This window comes from Manis pentadactyla, chromosome 7 (genome assembly GCF_030020395.1).
Source record: "Manis pentadactyla isolate mManPen7 chromosome 7, mManPen7.hap1, whole genome shotgun sequence".
NCBI classification, from domain to species: Eukaryota; Metazoa; Chordata; class Mammalia; order Pholidota; family Manidae; genus Manis; species Manis pentadactyla.
In genome coordinates, this window is record NC_080025.1 from 13,903,411 (window position 1) to 13,921,852 (window position 18,442).

Below are 18,442 nucleotides of genomic sequence, written 5' to 3' on the forward strand. Positions count from 1 at the left end.
TTTATTCATAGTTTGTTGATAGTTTTATCATGAATGCATCTGTTTTATCATGTGCCCCAAACTCTGTCTTTTTATTCCTCATACCAGTAAGACTGTTCTACCTCCTCTGCCCCACAGGGACTGGGCAGTAACTTCAATGAAAAATACATACCTAGTTCCCTTCTTTCAAGGGTTGGCTCGTCTCCAGTTTCTGCTTGCTTTTGGTCCCTTTCCATGCCTTCCGATAAACATTGTTTATATTTTGTTCAGAGTATAATTGTTTTCTGCAGGAGGTCTAGTCTGATACAAGCTACTCTGTCATTCTCTCCAGATGACTTTAAAAAATACATACTTTTATGTTGATAATGATAAAGCCCTGAAAAACGTGGCTTGTTTCAGTAGTTATAGATAAAAACAGCCCTAATCAGTGGCACGTAGATGAAGTAGATAATGAGGAAAAGCATTTTTCTAGAACCTCAGGTGACTGCACAAGAAATCATTTAGATTACAGTTGCTTTGTTGAATACCACTGTGGTCAGCATTTCCGTACGATTTGTTTAGTAAAATGAACCCTAAGGACAACAATCATCATCAAAATAATCTATTGACATTCTTAAGGGAATTATGGTGATAGAAGAAAATGAAGGCTATTTCACAGGGTACTTGCAATTTCAGGTCACAGCCAGAGTAAGGAAATGGGTGTGTGGAGTCTAAAAAAATAAGAAAACCAACTGAAGGAAAAATGAAATGGGAGAAAATGGTTTATATGATTTCAAATATTATTACTTACTAGGTCTTTTAAGATAGGAACTACATTTAATGTTTTGTTCTGTACTCTATACCGTGGATTTTTTAGAGTGTCTGCACATGATAAAGCACATACAGAACATAGTATCCATTTAGTAAATATTTTTGGATTAGTTATAATAAAAAGAAAATAACATCTTAAACTTATACAGTGTTATATGTCAATTATATCTCAGTGAAGCTGGGAAAAAAAGAAAATGACTATTACATGTATCCATGTGTTTTTTTTCCATAATGATAATCAGCCTCTCTTACATGCTTATCCTATCAAATATATAGTTAACATATTTAGGATTATTATAAGGGCACTATTTTATTTAAATCGACTTTGTGGAAGATAAGACATAGCATACACCCAAACCAAAGAGGGCGCTCATAAGAACGCAGATGAATCTGTGATAACTGTCCCGAGGTTGCTTGGAAGGATTCTATAAATCCCACACACAGGTTTAAACAAAGTTATAAGTCAAACTTGATACAGGGCCTTCTCAGTTAAATAAAACTATTAATTCTTCCCCAAAGGAGGTGAAAATACACCTGAAGCCCTTAGCTGCAGGCCTCCCTCCCCCAAGGCTCCATTTTTCACTCGCTGCCTAACTTCCTTTTAAAAATAAAATCATGTCTGGTAAAAGCACGCAAAACTTGTCCCGTTTCCTATTTTACTATCTTCTAAGTAGAGTTCAGTTACAGTTCAGTATCATATGAGGTCTTCATTAATAATGAGAGTATCGCTAGATGAAAAAATAAAGGTCTAAGCTCTAATATTGCATTTTTGAAGTAAAAAGAAAGAAAAATATTTGCCAAACCTGGAGAAAACCGACTAAGTATCTTTCAAAACTATTGGACCTACTGGAAGCTTTCCCTAAGGACTCATTTCCCCAGGAATCATTATAAAGCAGTGAAGTGACTGTTTTGTTTGCCTTCCAAAAACTGTAGGAAATGAATATTTAATGACAGAGAAGCCAGTAATGCTGAATGTAAGGAATAATGGCTTGGGAAAGTACATAGAAGGATTTTATTACATTGGAGGGTCAAGTGAATTACAATTAAACTAATGAGGAAAACCTTTTAAGTCTTTGCTCTGTGGCTGTTGTCCTGAAATTCAACTCATGGGTTTATTCTAAATGCTATTCTCATGGTCCACAGAGCTTCACCACATGCACACAGATAATATGCACTCATAATTGTCCACAATGGGTCCACGAACCTAAGATTGCATTTCACTTTATTTTTTTCCCTTGGCTTATCATTTTTACCCAGGGTGCAAAACAGGAGACATATCAACAGTCTACAGTGTTTTTAAAAAGCTGCTTCTCAGATCTCCCAGTTTCCAGTTCACCTTGGTCTCTGAGTGAAAGATAATACTTCCATCAAGCAGCAACAAAGAGGGCTGACAGCTCAGGCTGACCTGGAACAGCCAGCCTACAGACAGTTTGAAATCAATCTAATTGGGAACATTTCCCCCCTCTAAAAGCAATGGTTAGTCCATTTTCTGAGAGATGAAACGGCCAGCTCTTTTATTCCATAAGGATTTTTTTTCTGATGATTCCAACCTTTTTCTCAGAGAAAGCTGCCTGATTTTCTCAAAACTTCAGGATTATTAGGGCCCAGTGGGTGTGTCTGTGCAAGTTACTGAGTCAGGGAATGTGAAGGGAGACTGTGTGTGTGTGTGAGTGTGTCTTGGGGGAGGTGGCCTTGGAAAAGTCTCTTTTGAACTCCAGAGTATGTTTACTCTATCATTATTATTTTTGATCTCCCTAAATAAACTTTTTTGGAGTATGGTTCTATTTTATCCTATATTAAACAATTCATTGCTTTGACTTTTGGGAATACTGTTGAGATTCCCAGTAGTTCGTTTTCTTTTTTTTAACACTACGGAAATGAAAGCGGATGTGAACAAGAGATATAAGGCCTCAAATTTGGTTCTTTTGGGACAAGTTAAAGAACCAACTAATAGAAACCATCTAAGCAAGCTATTCTTAAGACACTGTCCCTTGGGAACTGTTAAGGGAAACTGTGTGAACTAGAGTAATTTATTTGACTACTCTGCCTCAATTTCTTCTTCTATAAAATGGAGCTTTAAAATAACATCCAGCACATAGGGTTGTTGCAAAGATCAAATAAAATGAGAAAATGTGTCAATTTAATTTAATCAAATTGATTTTATTAAAATTTTATTAACTCATAAAATTAATTTTATTTGATCTTGGTACTAATAAATTAATATATTTTATTTGTGTTATAAAAGTAAAAACACTTAGAACAATAGCTGGCAGGTAGCAAATGTTCTATAAATACTGCACATCATTACTGTAAATATAATGATTTTGAAAAAAAATATTTTTCATGAAGAAAACATCTAATGAGCAGTGTTATGCCATATATATAAACCAAAATCCTTTTCTGATCTAGATGAACTAGATTCACATATTTGTATATAGTTTTGTAAATATGATTATGGGTTTGTCTTATCTTACTCTATTTCATACAAACATAACATGTATTACCAGGTCCTTTTAGTTTGTATATGGTAACATACCATGCTTTACTTCACACTTAAATATTTTTGGGCATTTGAACTGATGCTAATTTTCCTCACTATAGGTAATGCTACATTTAAAATTGCAATATAAATTTCCCTCAGAAAGAGGGAAAGTGTAATGTGTCAGAAAGCATGTTATAGATTACCCTTTAGAAAGATGTAACCATTTCATATTTCTACCATTGATATGAAGTATACCTCTGCTTCTCCCCACTGTCTTATCAAGACTGAGTTTAATGATTTTTAAATTTCTTCCAGTTTAGTATGCTTATAACAGAGACTTCAAGCAGGCTGGGTCTGATATTTTTTTTCTTCATTTTTTAATACAACTGTGTTTTTCTAAAAGCATGATGACTTATTTTCATCTTGGTACTAATAAATATATTTTCTCAACTGTATACTTCTGACTATTCAAGTGAAAGTGATTATTGACTTACATCATCATTTATTTCCTATCTATTTTGGGGAGAAATCTATTATTAAGTTATGTTTATAACATATATACTTTATGTTAGAAATTTTCCTTTATAATATTTTTATTTTACATTTTGTTGTATGAAAATTGAAAGGTTAAAAAGTACATTCAATTAATCTATCTTACTCCTGGTAACAACCTTCTTTCTCCAGCAATTAAAAGTGCATCTTCTGTCCATATCTGGGATAAATAAGCTGTTCTTCAGTTTATAAAATTCTTTTACTCTTTGATGCAGCTGAAATTTATTGTAGTGTGTGTGTCTCATGTGTTTATGTATCTAAGTTGATTTTTTCCAACTTGTTAGCCAACTATTTGGAAAACAGTCTATTAAGTGGAATCCCTTGGTCTGTGTTTGTTTTGTCTCTGTTGTAAGTCAGGTTCACATTTCAAACTATGATAACTCAATACCATATGATTTTGATCATTGTTGCAATATGTTCAGTTTTCCAAATCTGCTAGGCCGAATCTACCCTTATTACCTATAAAATTGTTTTGGTATTGTCATCCATTATTTTTCACTCTTAGTTCTCATCGGAATTTTAGTTGCAATAAATCTATATATCAGAATAAAAAATATTGATGACTTTATTTAGTCTCACTACATAAACACATGGCATAATTCTTTACTTATATTTAAAACTTTTTCCATTAGGGTTTAATCATTACAAAAAATTCTTTGTTTCAAATTAAATTTATTCCAAGGTATTTAATGCCTTTTATCAATATGGTGAATTGTTTTCTATTTGTATATAATAACTTTTTATTTGATTCTGTTGAAATTTTAAGTATGCAACCATATTATGCAAATTTAGATTTGTTTACATTCTCTAGTGATAGTGGTGACAGGAATACCTCATGATTCTGTTTTTAGAGTAAACTGACTCAAATGTGAGCTCACTCTATTGTTTCTTCATTAAGAGATTTTTAATAACAAACAGTACAGTCACTCTTGGTTATTTTCATTAAAAAGTTATCATTACTGTGGCAGTTGTATAATATTAATGACCTATACATCTGGGGTTGGAGCTTAGAAGTAAATCTATGAAGAATTTTAAAGGTACAGTTGTTTGGTGCTTGGAGGTCAGACTAACCTGGGTTTCCATCATAATCCTGTTACTTATTAGCTGTGTGACGCTGGGCATATTTACGACCAGACTAGGTTTAAATTTTATCATTTAAAAAATGGGTATAAAAATACCTACCTATTAGGGTTGTTATGAGTAACTAAACAACATATAAAGTGTATGTTGCCTATAATGTAAAGTGTAAAATGCCTATAGTAGTACACGGTACACAGTCAGGGTTTGGCATTTTTTAATCATCATTAATAATTTTAATAACTCACAGGTTGAAATAAGGAATTCTTGAATCCATGAGCATAAGGCTTATGAAGACTTAGATTTAAATTCTATTTCACAAGGTTGTGGTGATAATTAGATTAAATCAATGAAATAACAGCTGTGGAAACTACTAGCAAAGTATATCCACATAGTAGACCTCAAACAAAGCTGTTTTCCTTCTGCTTCTCTCCTTCTCTTTCTCTATGGCTCCCTTTTAGCATCCACAGAGGTCTTCTGCCAACCTGTCTGAATGTCTCATGCTGTTAGGGAGTGCCCACCATACAGGGCTGTGGCTACCAAGATCTTCTGTTTGATAGGCACTTGTGTCTGGAAGATGAGAGGTCATTGTGTTTAACTTCCTAATAAAAACAGAACAGAGGACCAAAGACAGCCAAATCAAAACACACAGACAACATCTATAACGAAACTAGGTGATAAGGTATTTGCATGAACCCCCAAACACAAGTAATCAAAGTGAAGCAATGAGACAATGATAGATCTGAGAATCTCAACATAGCCAAAAGGTGCTCATGGGAAACTTGGAGGTTTCATTTGAGAAAAGCAGCCACCAGTGGAAGAGGTTTTGCATACTACAATGGTAGAGGAGTGCAGAGTGTCTGGGTGAGCACAATGAATGTTCAGAACTAACCAGCCAGATTTCCACTCCAGGATGATCACTTTGCAGAGGAGAAACTTCTGGGAAAATAAGTAGAACACTGACAGCAGAGACAAAGGAAAGAGAAGACCCACAGGAAAGTGAGGAAGGAGAACAGAGTCAAAAGATCTCAGAAATTAAGCTGCTGTATTTTTAAACACTATACAAATCAACAAGTGAGAGCAATAGAGCTGTGAACTTGAAAAGTTATCTCAATTACTGCTTCTTCCCCAAAAATTCAGGGCAACTGTTTCAGATAAAAAATGGAACAAAAACTATCAAGGTTAAATCCCATACAAAATTATAAAACAGAACAAATAAGAGACTGAAAAACTCGATAGACAATGAAGAAAATTCCAGAAAGACACACCTACCAAATAGATGAAAACCATTGCCAACTATTTCAACATGGGCTAACAGACTAAAGAAATCATCCAAGATATTAGAGAACAACAAAAAGTGAGAATTAGAAAATCTAGCAAAGAGGTGATGGAATTTAGGAAAAAGTTAGAGGTAGACCCAAAATCAGTTCAGAAATGAAGACTATACCAACAGTAACAGAAGCATAAGTTAACACAAGAGATATGCCTTGAGGAAAAAAGCAGTTGAAAGAAAAAAAATAGAAGGAAAAAGAATCAGAGGAAAGATATTAAAAGGTTTCAAGAGAAAGAGATTAATTTAGAGATTAGCAAAGAAGATGCAACAAATGTTTAATGGGAGTCCCTAAAGAAAACCAAATCAAAGAAAGGAATAACTACCCAAAATACCAAAAGCAAGGACACTTTCCCAAAATTAAAAAACATATATATATGAGATTGTGTATTGAAAAACTATCTACATACTTGTACAAACTGACCCAGAACTAGCAACATCAATACACATTATAGTAAAACGACTAGATTTTAAAGAGAAGAAATATTGTGGGCATTCAGGCAAAAAAAGTTCACTTATTAAAAGAAGATCAGATCTATCATCAAACTTTTGACAGCAATAAACAAATATGGAGAGAGAGAACAAAATGGAGTAACATGCTTAAGATATTCAAAGAAATAAAATGTGTATCAAGGGTTTTTAAGGATAAAGTCTGGATACAAAATGTTATTACTGTTCAAAAAGTCAGGGAATATTATTCTCATGAATGCTTCCTGAGGAATTTATAGGGTATTAAGCTTTAGACAAGCATAATAAAGAAGTATCTAGACATACGGATTTGAGGTGAGCATTAAGCTCATACATAGGTCATTATATGTATGCATGTATGTATGTATATGTATGTGTGTATGCTGACTAAATTAAACTACGTAAGGATGTGTGAAAGTACGATCATAATGGCAATACCCTTGACAATGTAAATACAATTACTAAAAACACGGAAAGATAATGGAGGTAGCAAATACAAAAACATTTTAGTTTTCAGTGATCATATGGAGTTAGTATTAATGATATTGTGCTCTGGGACCATTGTCTATTCTGTGTGATTAGGCAAATAATCATGTAATATTTTATCATCCCTTTTGTCCTTGTAAACCAAGACTCTCAGTGTGGAAAACATATGGTCTAGGTATAGATATAGACAATGGATAACAGATATAGATACAGAATATTGCCTAGATCTGTCCTAGAAATAGTGACTAACCCAGTATCAATGAATTTCCTTAATAGCCAGATTGTGGTCTAGGAATATCTTTTACCACCAGCTTCTTAGAGAAATGACTAACTCCAGGTCTGGGCTGGAAGATGAACAAGATGATCCTGGAAAATACTGTTTTATCAGGTAGCAAGTTTTCAAAAGTTACTAGTATCACGTGACGAGGCCTCAGGAACCAACTTAAAGAGCATCCCAGAGGCCAAAGTTGAGAAAGTAATTGTAATGGATTAACATACATGAGTTCATAATTAAGACAAAACGGAGACCTATTTGGTTACCTTTGCAGGATTCCAGGAAAAAAAAGCTCATTGTTTTATTAAAATTGGTCAGAATAGGGAAATAATAGAGTATTTTTCCTCTCTTTCCTATATGAACTATTCCAGTGGATGATTAAATGGTACGGGAGGGTATGTTTCTTTTCATAGATATATTCCAGCTAGTAAGTGAAGAAGGAATGATTGAGTTATAAAGCTATTATTTTGCAACCACTAATGAAATTGCGGATGTAGGCATTAAGCATCAGTGGCCGCTTACATTATAAAAAAGTGAGTCAACTGGACGTTTTACACCACCTGGTGAAAGAACACAATACCGTCAGTGGAGTATTCGTCCTTCCACCAAAATCAAACCTAAATCTGATCAAGTCTGCAGGTCTAACCACCAACTAACTGGAGATAGAACAAAAGACCATCAGGGCACAATCAGAAAAAGCCAAATGATTAGCTGTAGCAATTATTGCATAGCAAGAGAATAGCGTGACTGCAGTCAGTGGTCCTGATTTATTTACAAATGACTCTTGGGTTACTAATTAAATGATTATCATAGAGTCAGAATGTGTTTTCTATTTGGGCTGAAGGAGGGGGTGATGATTAGGATGATGCTGGGCAACATTCTATTTCTTAACGAAGGTAGTGGTTTAAAGGACGTGTACCTTTTATTAAGTTATGAATTCATGTTGTGCAGTTCTCTGTGTCTGTTATGCTTACAATTAAAGGTGCATTATAAGAAGAAATATATTTGGTCTTTGACCCCTGTTCCTGGCACAAAGCTTCTAAAACCCTTGGAATTTCCCGAGTGATAGGAATATCTTTTGTCATTCCTAAGAAGCTGGGGTGGAAGGATGGACCGCTAGATAGCCTCAGCAAGGGTGGTCCCCAGAAAGACCAAGTGATTAGGAAGTTGGAATCTTCAGTCCCACTCCCCAACCTCTGGAAAGGGGGACAGCGGTGAGTTGCAGATTGAGCTCTAAAAAAAGCTCTTGAACGACAAGCTTTGAGCAGCTTCCGGGTTGAATGAACTCCTCGGTACTGGGAGGGTGGCACACTCCAGTTCCATCGGGACAGAAACACCTGTACTCTGGACCCTTTCAGATCTCACTCTGGCTTGTTCTTCTCTGTCCTTTATAGTATCCTTTATAATAAAGCGATAAACATAAGTAAATGTTTCTTCCAGTTCAGTGAGACTCTGCAGCAAACTGATCCAACCCGAGGAAGGGGTCCGGGGAACCTCCAGAAGAGCAGGTAACATTACCTGGGCTTGAGTTTGCCGTCTGAAGTGGGGGAGTCTAGTGAGACTGAGGCCTTAACCTGGGGGATCTGATGCTATTTGAAAATTGAGTTAAATTTGTAAGACATCCAGTTAATGTTTGCTGAGAATTGAATTGATTGTGGTGGAAAAAACAGATTAGCAAAGCCAGAAAAATAACTAGTTAAATTAATATTCAAAGAGTTGCTTCCAGGTACATGCTTTTTTTTTATTTTATTTTATTTTTTTTATTATTGAAGGGTAGTTGACAACAGTATTGCATTACATTAGTTTCAGGTGTACAACACAGTGATTCAACATTTATATACATGATAATTCTAGGTACCAGGTATCACCATACCAGGTTGTTACAATATTTTGACTATATTCCTTATGCTATACATTACATCCCGGTTACTTATTTATTTTACAATTGGAAGTGTGTTTATATATATATATATATATGTATATATATATTTTTTGTGAGGGCATCTCTCATATTTATTGATCAAATAGTTGTTAACCACAATAAATTTCTTTATAGGGGGGTCAATACTCAATGCACAATCATTAATCCACCCCAGGCCTATTTTTCGTCAGTCTCCTATCTTCTGATGCATAACGAACAAATTCTTACATGGAGCACAAATTCTTACATAGTGAATAAGTTACATGGTGAGCAGTGCAAGGGCAGTCATCACAGAAGCTTTCGGTTTTGTTCATGCATTATGAACTATACACAGTCAGTTCAAATATGAATATTCATTTGATTTTTAAACTTGATTTATATGTGGATACCACATTTCTCTATTATTATTATTTTTAATAAAATGCTGAATTAGGTAGATACGAGATAAAGGTAGAAAACAGAGTTTAGTGTTGTAAGAGAGCAAATGTAGATGATCAGGTGTGTGCCTGTAGACTATGTGTTAATCCGAGCTAGACGAGGGCAATAAACATCCATGTATGCAGAAGATTTCTCTCAGAACATGAGGGGGGAGGTTCTAAGCCTCACCTCTGCTGCTCCCCATTTTCTCACCACATGGGCCCCTGCGACTGTGCCTGTCTTAGGTTGTCCCTCCCTTGAGGAATCTTACCCGTCTCTGGCTAACCAGTCATCTTCCGGGGCCATACAGGGAAATGTTAAGTTGGTAAGTGAGAGAGAAGCCTTATTGTTTGAAAAGGTTAGCTTTTTACTTCTTTGCATATATTTATGCCCTGTGGCTTCTATGCCCAGCATTTGTCTTGAGGTGTCTTTCAGGTACATGCTTTTTAATGGAAACCTGTTGAAAGCTACCTAGAATGCCAAACTGTTGAAACAGGTGACTTTAGGTATTTACACTACAAGTGTATAGTGTTATTTTTGCCTTCTAATTTTTCTGCATAGGAAAATTCTACAATAAAGACTATTAAGAGAAATGGATCATTTCTTGGCACCAGAGAATATCTGGTGGGATATGGGAAGAAAATATGAAAATATATACCTAGCTATCTTCTATTTATTTTTAAATATTACCCTTCTTTATTTTTGTGAATAGCATATTATGTACATAATATATCAGTACTCTAGTGCTATATATATAACATAAAAAAGTAAATATTGGGCATTCATACTCAGTTTTTTTTTATAGACAGGGAAGTGTAAGTGGGGTGGTTTAGAGGCCACTGTTTGACTCATTTGAATAGTTTAGTCTTGGACTGAAGGCTGAAATAAGGAAGCATGGCAGGCCTTGGGGTACCAGAGGGAATGATGTTTAGGAAGGCAAGCCTTTCTGCAGCCCCAAGTTCATAGGCCAGTGGGAAGGGAAATGAATGGTAATCATGTAATTTCAGACATGGGCTCATACACAAATCACAAAAACATGAGTAGCAATATCTTATATTTTATACTCACAACAAGCCCATGAGATAGAAATAATTAATTTTATACAAGAGAAACTGATATCCAGACAGGTCTAATCAAGTAAAACATAGCTAGCAGTCAAAACTAAATCTAACTCCATTTGTGTCCTGAATTTTGGAGTGATAATGGTATTTTTTCTTGTTCATAGTAGGTTTATTCTCCTATGTAAGATTTGAAGACAATAAAAAATTTTTTTTCCCTGGGCGAAACAACAAGAGCAGATAATCAAATGATAAATTAGTTGGGATTAACCATAATTTTGTAGGTACTCAAAAAGTGATCAGAAGTATACTTATCTAAAATAGACAAATCTTTAGTGGTGTTCAGTAACTGTTCTGGACTAACAACCTGACTTTTTGGTATCCTAGACACCCAAAGGTAAGAAAGATCGTCTTACTTTCTGGTAACTAATCGGGCACTAACTTAAGATGTTGGCACTATATAATGTGATTTAGGCATAGTGTTAGTCCTATTCACTGTATGGAGAAAATAATGAAGACAATATTTTCAGTGGCTCTTTCCTGAATTGCCAGCCTATGTTTAGAAGAATGATTATATTTTGGGGAATGCTGATGCAATAGCATTTGGGCTAATTGCTGTTGTTCATTTAGTTTATAGCTCTTCCTACATCATTATGATTTGCAAACACTTGTTAGAACTTAAGAGCACTAGCCCCACTTGACTGTGTACCATTTGAAAGGTGGGGAGGATGTCAAGAGTCATGTATGGATCAGGAGCTATGTATGAATCAAAAGTTGCAAAAGCAATGAAACGAAATTCAGTCAGTAGAACAGGCCTGGACTGGGTACTAGTCATGATGCAGCAACACTGAATCCACCAGGCTCCGTGGGTTTGCACTCTGCAGATGATCACTGATCAAGCAGCAGGGCCCAAGGGGGTGGGGGCCAGTTGGAAGGCTGCCCCCAGCAACCGAAGGGCTTACATTTGACCCAGAGAACAAAGCCAGATGCATAAAGCAAAAACAAATTTTAAAAGTCTAAGTAGACTATGATAGTCTCAAAAGCATGACTTAAAAGGTACAAGACCTTTTATTATATCTGTCATGTGGCAATAAATACTTTGAAATAGAAAATATATCCCCTTTTTAAGGGAAGACTCCATCTAATTGGAGCACAGGCTAACCGGTTCCAAGTGTGACACAGTTATGATTCACTGTCAAGAGTGGATTACACAGACCAGTAGTTTCTTTAGTCATGACATTTTAAGCACTTAAAGCAAACATTTTAAAGTGGTTGCATAAGAAACTGGTGGTACTTTATTTTTGTTAATCTCTTCCTAATATGAAGAGGTCCAAAGCAGAATTTCAGAACAACTTGTTTGTGTGTGAGCTAAAATAATTTTGACTTCATACTACAAGAATTGCTCCTTCTGCAGAGTATAAATGGAATAGAAGGACTGTTGAAGATGCCGTCCACAGTATGGCAGGCTGAAAGAGTTCTCAAGTGCTCTCAGGTCATTTTGATAAGAGGAAGCTGTATTTCCTTATTATTGCTACTGCTCTGAACTTGCAACAAGAAACTCTTTTCCTTCTTGAGATAACTTATTTACAAATCTTCAGACTTGTACACAAGACCATCCCTGTATAACACTGAGAGGAGAGTTCCTTTGAATTTCCAAGGCCACTAGAAAGAAAAATGGATAATTAGTAACCCAAGAGTCATTTGTAAATAAATCAGGACCATTGACTGCAGTCACGCTATTCTCTTGCTATGCAATAATTGCTACAGCTAATCATTTGTGTATTTAACTATGTGTGTCTCACCGTCTTGCATTGCAAGAATTCAAAGTCAGGTGGCTATTTGTAACATACATTTTCTTTCAACAGGAATACAAAAAAGTTGTCAAGAGTATCACAAAGTTCCAGCATTCTGGGTCTTTTTCTCTTCTAACAATTCTTCAGCATCTACCAAATGGCTAGCTGACTAGAAAATTTCTGGAATGTTATGAAAAAACAACTGTGTCTATCTTTGAGGCAAGGGATTTGTGGACATACTAGAATTCTACCCTGAGCATATTTGACTTTTAAAAGCATACATGAAGGAACTGCTTTCATCTACACCTCTAATTACAGTCAATTCCATTATGCTGTGATAAGGCTCGACCAGCATTGGCCTGGTCGCTGATTGTGTGAATACCTTCAAGATGACTCTTTTTTACAGTGCTTTTGTTTTTTATTCAAAGTCACTATGAAAAAATACCATATAAAATTGCTTATAGTATTATCAATAATACATTGTTGTTTTCCATTATGTAGTCGTGATCTGAAACGTGAGTGAAAAAATTTCTCTTTGAAATCAGTGCTAGGAAGAGCAATGCTTTCCTTGAAGAACTACTGGCTCCTTTAAAAACTGGCAATTGTATAACTGATTGGGATACTTGGCGAGAGGCAGCTCACTGGTTTACTATGCTATTCAATGAATGGTATGTTTACTCTTACCTATATGTTTTTCCTTGGATCCTGTTTTACACTTCCAAATATTTATTTTTTTAATTTACGGTGCCTGTCTTTCAGAGTTGCTCAAGTCCTTTATTCAATGAAGTGGTGGTAAAGTAATTACAAATAAGTAACAAAAAAAAGGGGGGGGATCAAGTTTGGGAATAAAGCAAAATGACTGTGGAATCCCCAAGGAATTACCTCTTTTCCACTAGAATCACTGGTTTCCCCCATGGGAATTAAGCTTGGCATTCTTTTTTCATTTCTGATTAAATGTGACTTTGGGAAAATTAGCTGGAAGCTCTACCCTAGGGAGATGTCATTGTTAATAAAATTCTAAGGAATTTGCTAGCACATCATTTTCACCATAATCATAGCATTTTAGAATTGTACTAAAGTCTTCCTTTTTAGATGAATTAGAGAATAGTTTGACAGCATCTACTGGGCAGTCTGCTTTTCCCCCCCACTAATACATGAGAAATTTGATCATGTATTTTATCTATAAGTGAAATTGGTTGGGAGAGTATCTTAGTCATTACTGATGTCAACATTTAAAAAATATATTATTAAATAATTATTTAATATTTAAAAAATTAAAAATTATTTAAATACAATATTTAAAAATTTTTAAATACTGGAATGGGTACTATTATTTACATGCTTCAAAATTCAAAAAAATGCAAAATTGTATCTAGTGAAAAGTTCTTCAAGCCCTGCCCCTAGCTGTTCAGCTCCCTTCCCATTTTACCTTCCCTTCTAATCTCACCAGTTTCTCATGTATCTTTTTAGAGATAAGTTATGCTTATGAAAACAAATATACATATATACATATAAATGTATAATTTCCCCCTTGTTAATAAAATGTAGCATACTATTAAATAATTGTTTTACATTTTTTAGAAAGTGTCTTGGAGATCATTTCATAAAAGTAAAAAATGTACTCATTCTTTTTTAAAGCTTTCTTGGGATGTCATTTTACGGCTGTTTTGTGATTTATGAATTATGTTCTTTATTAATGAACACTTTACTTTTTTCCAACCTTTGTTATTATAAATGATGGTGAAAATGGACAAGCTTATATATATATATATATATATCTGCCATTTCTCATGTGTGTTGCAAGATAAATTCTTACACGTAGACTTGCTGGCTCAAAGGATACGTACATTTATCATTTCATTAGGTATTGTGAATTGCCCTTGAGGGGGGTCATTCTAATTTGCATGTACATCTTCATTCTGATTGCCTGTTTCTCAACACTTTTGCCAACACAGTGGTTATATCAAGTTTTTAATCTTTGCCAGTCTGAAAGGGAAAAAATGGTTTCTCAATGTAATTTTAACTTGCATTTACTAATGGAGAGAAAAAAAATGTATGCTAACTTTTTCTTAGGACAAAGGGCCGCAAAGTTATGTGGACCTATTATCTGACCCTTAATATCGTTCCTCGAGTCTATAGCAGGTCAACACTGGAGTTCAGAGATCAAGAGCATGGCAACATGCCCAGAACTAAGACGGAAAGAAAAGTCAGTAGGCCTCATTTCAAGCATATTTGCCTTGATGGAGTCCCTGATGATAGCCCTAGAAGGTTAAGTTCTGTTTTAAGTGGATGCAATTAGAAGCTAAATTTCAGATTCCCCAGTGGCCACAAAAAGTTGTTTGGGAGAGGATTACTTAGAAGAGGATTGTTTTTCTTCAACCTATCCTGTAGAAAAATGAAGCCAAACAGGTTCTATATTTATAGATATAACTAAGGCACACAACAGAACTATTGGGGGGTTGGACCAAATCATCTGGGTCACATGAAGGTTATAAAGATTCAATGATATGTTTAACACTGAGTATTCTGCTTTGGGAGGAGGCATGTTGCTCATTAGAATAATTGCCTCTGTAACAATGTCAGTGGTTTGTATGTTTTTATTGTTTGTTGTGGTGCTTTTGCATAAGGGAGAATCATTCAGTGGCATTTAATACTGTATCTCTTTAAAAATAATCGTATGCCTTTTCCTAAAATCAAGAATCTGTTAGTTACATGTCTGTCTTTACAAAAGGAACTTGAAAAGCAAGTGAGAGTTACCATGTAATGGAATAAAAAGATGAGGAGTTAGGCTAGCTCAGTGGGCACTTGCCCCTCAGCAGCTGTGTTACCTAGAGCAAGTCACCTGACCTTTCTGTGCTTCCATTTTCTCACTTGAAAAATGGAGATAACAGTCTGACCTACACATCCTAGACATGGTTGAGGAAATAATGGAATATTGTTCACCTGAAAGGCTTTACAACTGTAAGTGGCAATACATTTGTTCATTGATCTAATATCAAAAGTAAATAAACTTTGCCAAATACGGTATCCTCCGATTTATTCTCAGGAAAAGCTTAGTTGTCCTAAAAAGCTTTTAGCAAATCCAAACCCGGTCTTTTTTTTTTTTTTTTTAATTTTGGACACAGGTTGTTGGACATTTAAAGGTTCCGTAATGTTATATTTCTCATAAGTGGAATAGCATCTTTGCAAAAGCTTTGTATTAAAAATATGCCTACAGAAGAAAATATTTTATGGGCCTCATAGATGCCTATAGGTGAAATTTGTTCAGTTTAGCAGAGGCAAGACTTAATTTGTGTTTAGAGAAAAGTGGGTCTGGCCTCGTTTCTCTCCCTGGTATTCTATTCCCCTTTCCACTTCTTATTCGAAGATCGAACAGCTGGAGCTCACTTTAAGCTTTAGTGGGTGTTTGCTGGTAAACCTCTCAGAAGTACGTAAATAATACAGACCAGGAGTGGATACTCCGGAGAGGCAATCACGGCTGGTTCCTTGCAAACCCCCGCCCTGGTAATTGTGCAACCTTCCACTCCCCGCGTCCGCGCCCGGCCCACCGTCGGCCCGCCCCCGGGCCAAGCGGGAAGCCAGGGAGGTCGCACCCACAGCACAGGTGGCGGGAGGGCGGGCGGGGCAGGTCCGCTCAGCAGCCCTGCCGGGCACGGCAGAGCTCGGTGATCCGCTAGCACCTGCGTGGTCTGCAAGCGCGGTCCAGCCAGGTGCGCAGCCCCGGGCGCCGCGTCGCACGTGGCAGCAGGTGCGGCGCGGTCGCGGGCAGAGCCCCGGGCGTGGGGCGCGGCGGCATTTAGCGGGAGCGCGCGGGGCCCTGGGAGCCGGACGCGGGCGCGCCAGTGGGGCCGAGCGGAGCGCAGCCGGCGTCCAGAAGCACGGCCCGCGCACCTTCCAAGTTTCCCGGGGCGCAGCCCCCAGGACGCCGCTCGGCCTTCGTCTCCAGCGGCGTAGCGCAGGTGAGGCTGCCGGGAAGGGGCGGCAGCGGGTGAAGGGGCAGCGGCGGCCGAGCGTTTCTATTTACAAGTTTCCCGAACATCCCGCCCCGGCTCCTCCCCAGGCGGCTGGCGGGGGCGGGGGCGCCGCAGACTCGGGACTCCCGCCTGGCAGCCGCCGGCGCCCGCGCGTGGGGGTTGGGGTGGGGGCGGGCCGGGCGCCCCCAGGTGCGGCGGGGCGCCGATCTGGCCGCGGGGGCCCGGGCGCTGCGCCAGGGTCCCCAGGGCGCCGTTCCCTGCCGCGTCTGGGCCCCCGGACGCTCGCGGGGGGCTCGGCGGAGTCGCGCGTAAGTGAGCAGGTGGGGCCCGCGCCGCCCCGCCGGTCGGCGGCGGGGATCGCGGCCGAGGGAGGGGAGGACGCGGGGCGCCCGCCCTTCCCGGGGCCGAGCTGGGGGCGGGGCGGCCTCGGGCTTGGGTGCCAAAGGTTGGGGAGAGCGCGGCGGCCGCGGAGAGCAGGGCTCACGTGGGTCACGGCGGCCCTCGGCGGGGGACGGCGCGGACCTCATCGCTGTCACCTTGGAAGCGGCCGAGGGGCTTACGGTGGACCCAGTTACGCGGACGGACAGGCATGTACCCTCGCGCGGAAGCCGCCACCAGACCCCGGACTGCCGGCAGCCCCAGCCTCCTCGCGGGGCGTTTCTCTGGGGCCCTTGCTCAGCATTAGCGATCAGGGCTGAAAATGTGGCATTAATGGGGCTGCAATTCCCAAGGTTCCCTCGTCCCGTGCTTCCTGCGGTTCGCTTGTGAAAAATCCGCTCCTGAGGTTAACCTGATCACTGTAGTAATTGGTGGACTTAAGTATTTACTTCAATAAGTTTTTCCTCTTTTTCAAGACGCACTCTTAAGTTACTTGCTGATTTTGACGTGGAATAATTTTTTTTGGAGTAGGAATGGAGAGATTAATTCTTCATTTAACCTGCATAAAGTTTCACATACTCCATTAAATGCTGTTTTAAACAGTGTGCTAAGAAAGGAAATCTAGTGTGTGTGTTTGAATAAAATCAGTCTTAGGCAAAACAGGTGGGATGAAAGCGTCATGTGCCCGGTGATCGAATTCAGTCATCACACTAAATCCTCAGCCCTGGGGGTGGAGTGCGGGCATATGCAGGTGTTAGTGGGGTTGGAGGGAAGGAGGGAAGAAGGTAGAGAATGTAGGTGGAGGGGAAGTAGAAATTGGCTAGGAGGAGGGGAAATAGATTCTCTACTTCCTGGGAACCTATCACCTCCTTAAGGACACCCAGATAACTGTGGTTAACCCTAAAAGGAATTGCGTAGTTAGAATTGCAATTCTACAGACAGACTTCTTTTTCAGTAATAATTAGGAGAGAAAATGATGGACAATTTAAACTGAAACAGTAATGCCTTGTGTGTACGGTGTTTTACAATGTGTAAAGTGCTTCTATTGACTTTCTAAAGTACAATATTACGTAAGGAAAGTTATATAAATAAATGATTAGAACTAGTTACTTATCCTTAAAAAGAAAAACTTAGGAGTGTAAGTTAGTTTAAAATAATGTATAGTTCTTGCACCAACTTTTCCATTTCTTTTAAAAATCATTGAGAAAATAGTGCTTGGAGAAGATCTGAACCTTCTAATTGCATATCAGTAAATCAAGGTTACAATTTTGGAGTGTTTCATAGGATTATAAAATTCTGGTCATGTTTCAGTATTTCTTGGAAATGAAACTGCATGCAGTTAATAGACTTAAGTGTATAAAAAGCTTAAATAGCTCTCTTCTGTTGGCCTTGTTATGGTTTCACAAGTAATGCATGCTTGCTGTATACAAATTCATAGATTAA

General features: G+C 38.0%; 1 protein-coding gene across 7 annotated transcripts in view; it reads left to right on the forward strand.

Annotated features, from left to right (window-relative positions):
* The first annotated feature begins 16,206 nt into the window (after positions 1-16,206).
* MTUS1 (microtubule associated scaffold protein 1) overlaps positions 16,207-18,442 on the forward strand; it is a 137,306-nt gene continuing 135,070 nt past the window's right edge. For 3 of the 7 annotated variants that reach the window (XM_057505106.1, XM_057505107.1, XM_036894346.2), the window contains exon 1: positions 16,211-16,606. The gene's annotated coding sequence lies outside the window, so the exon portion shown is untranslated. Of the gene's footprint in view, positions 16,607-16,744; positions 16,942-18,442 lie in introns of those variants that run through there. The other 4 variants (XM_036894348.2, XM_057505110.1, XM_057505108.1 and 1 more) reach the window with 4 other exon arrangements.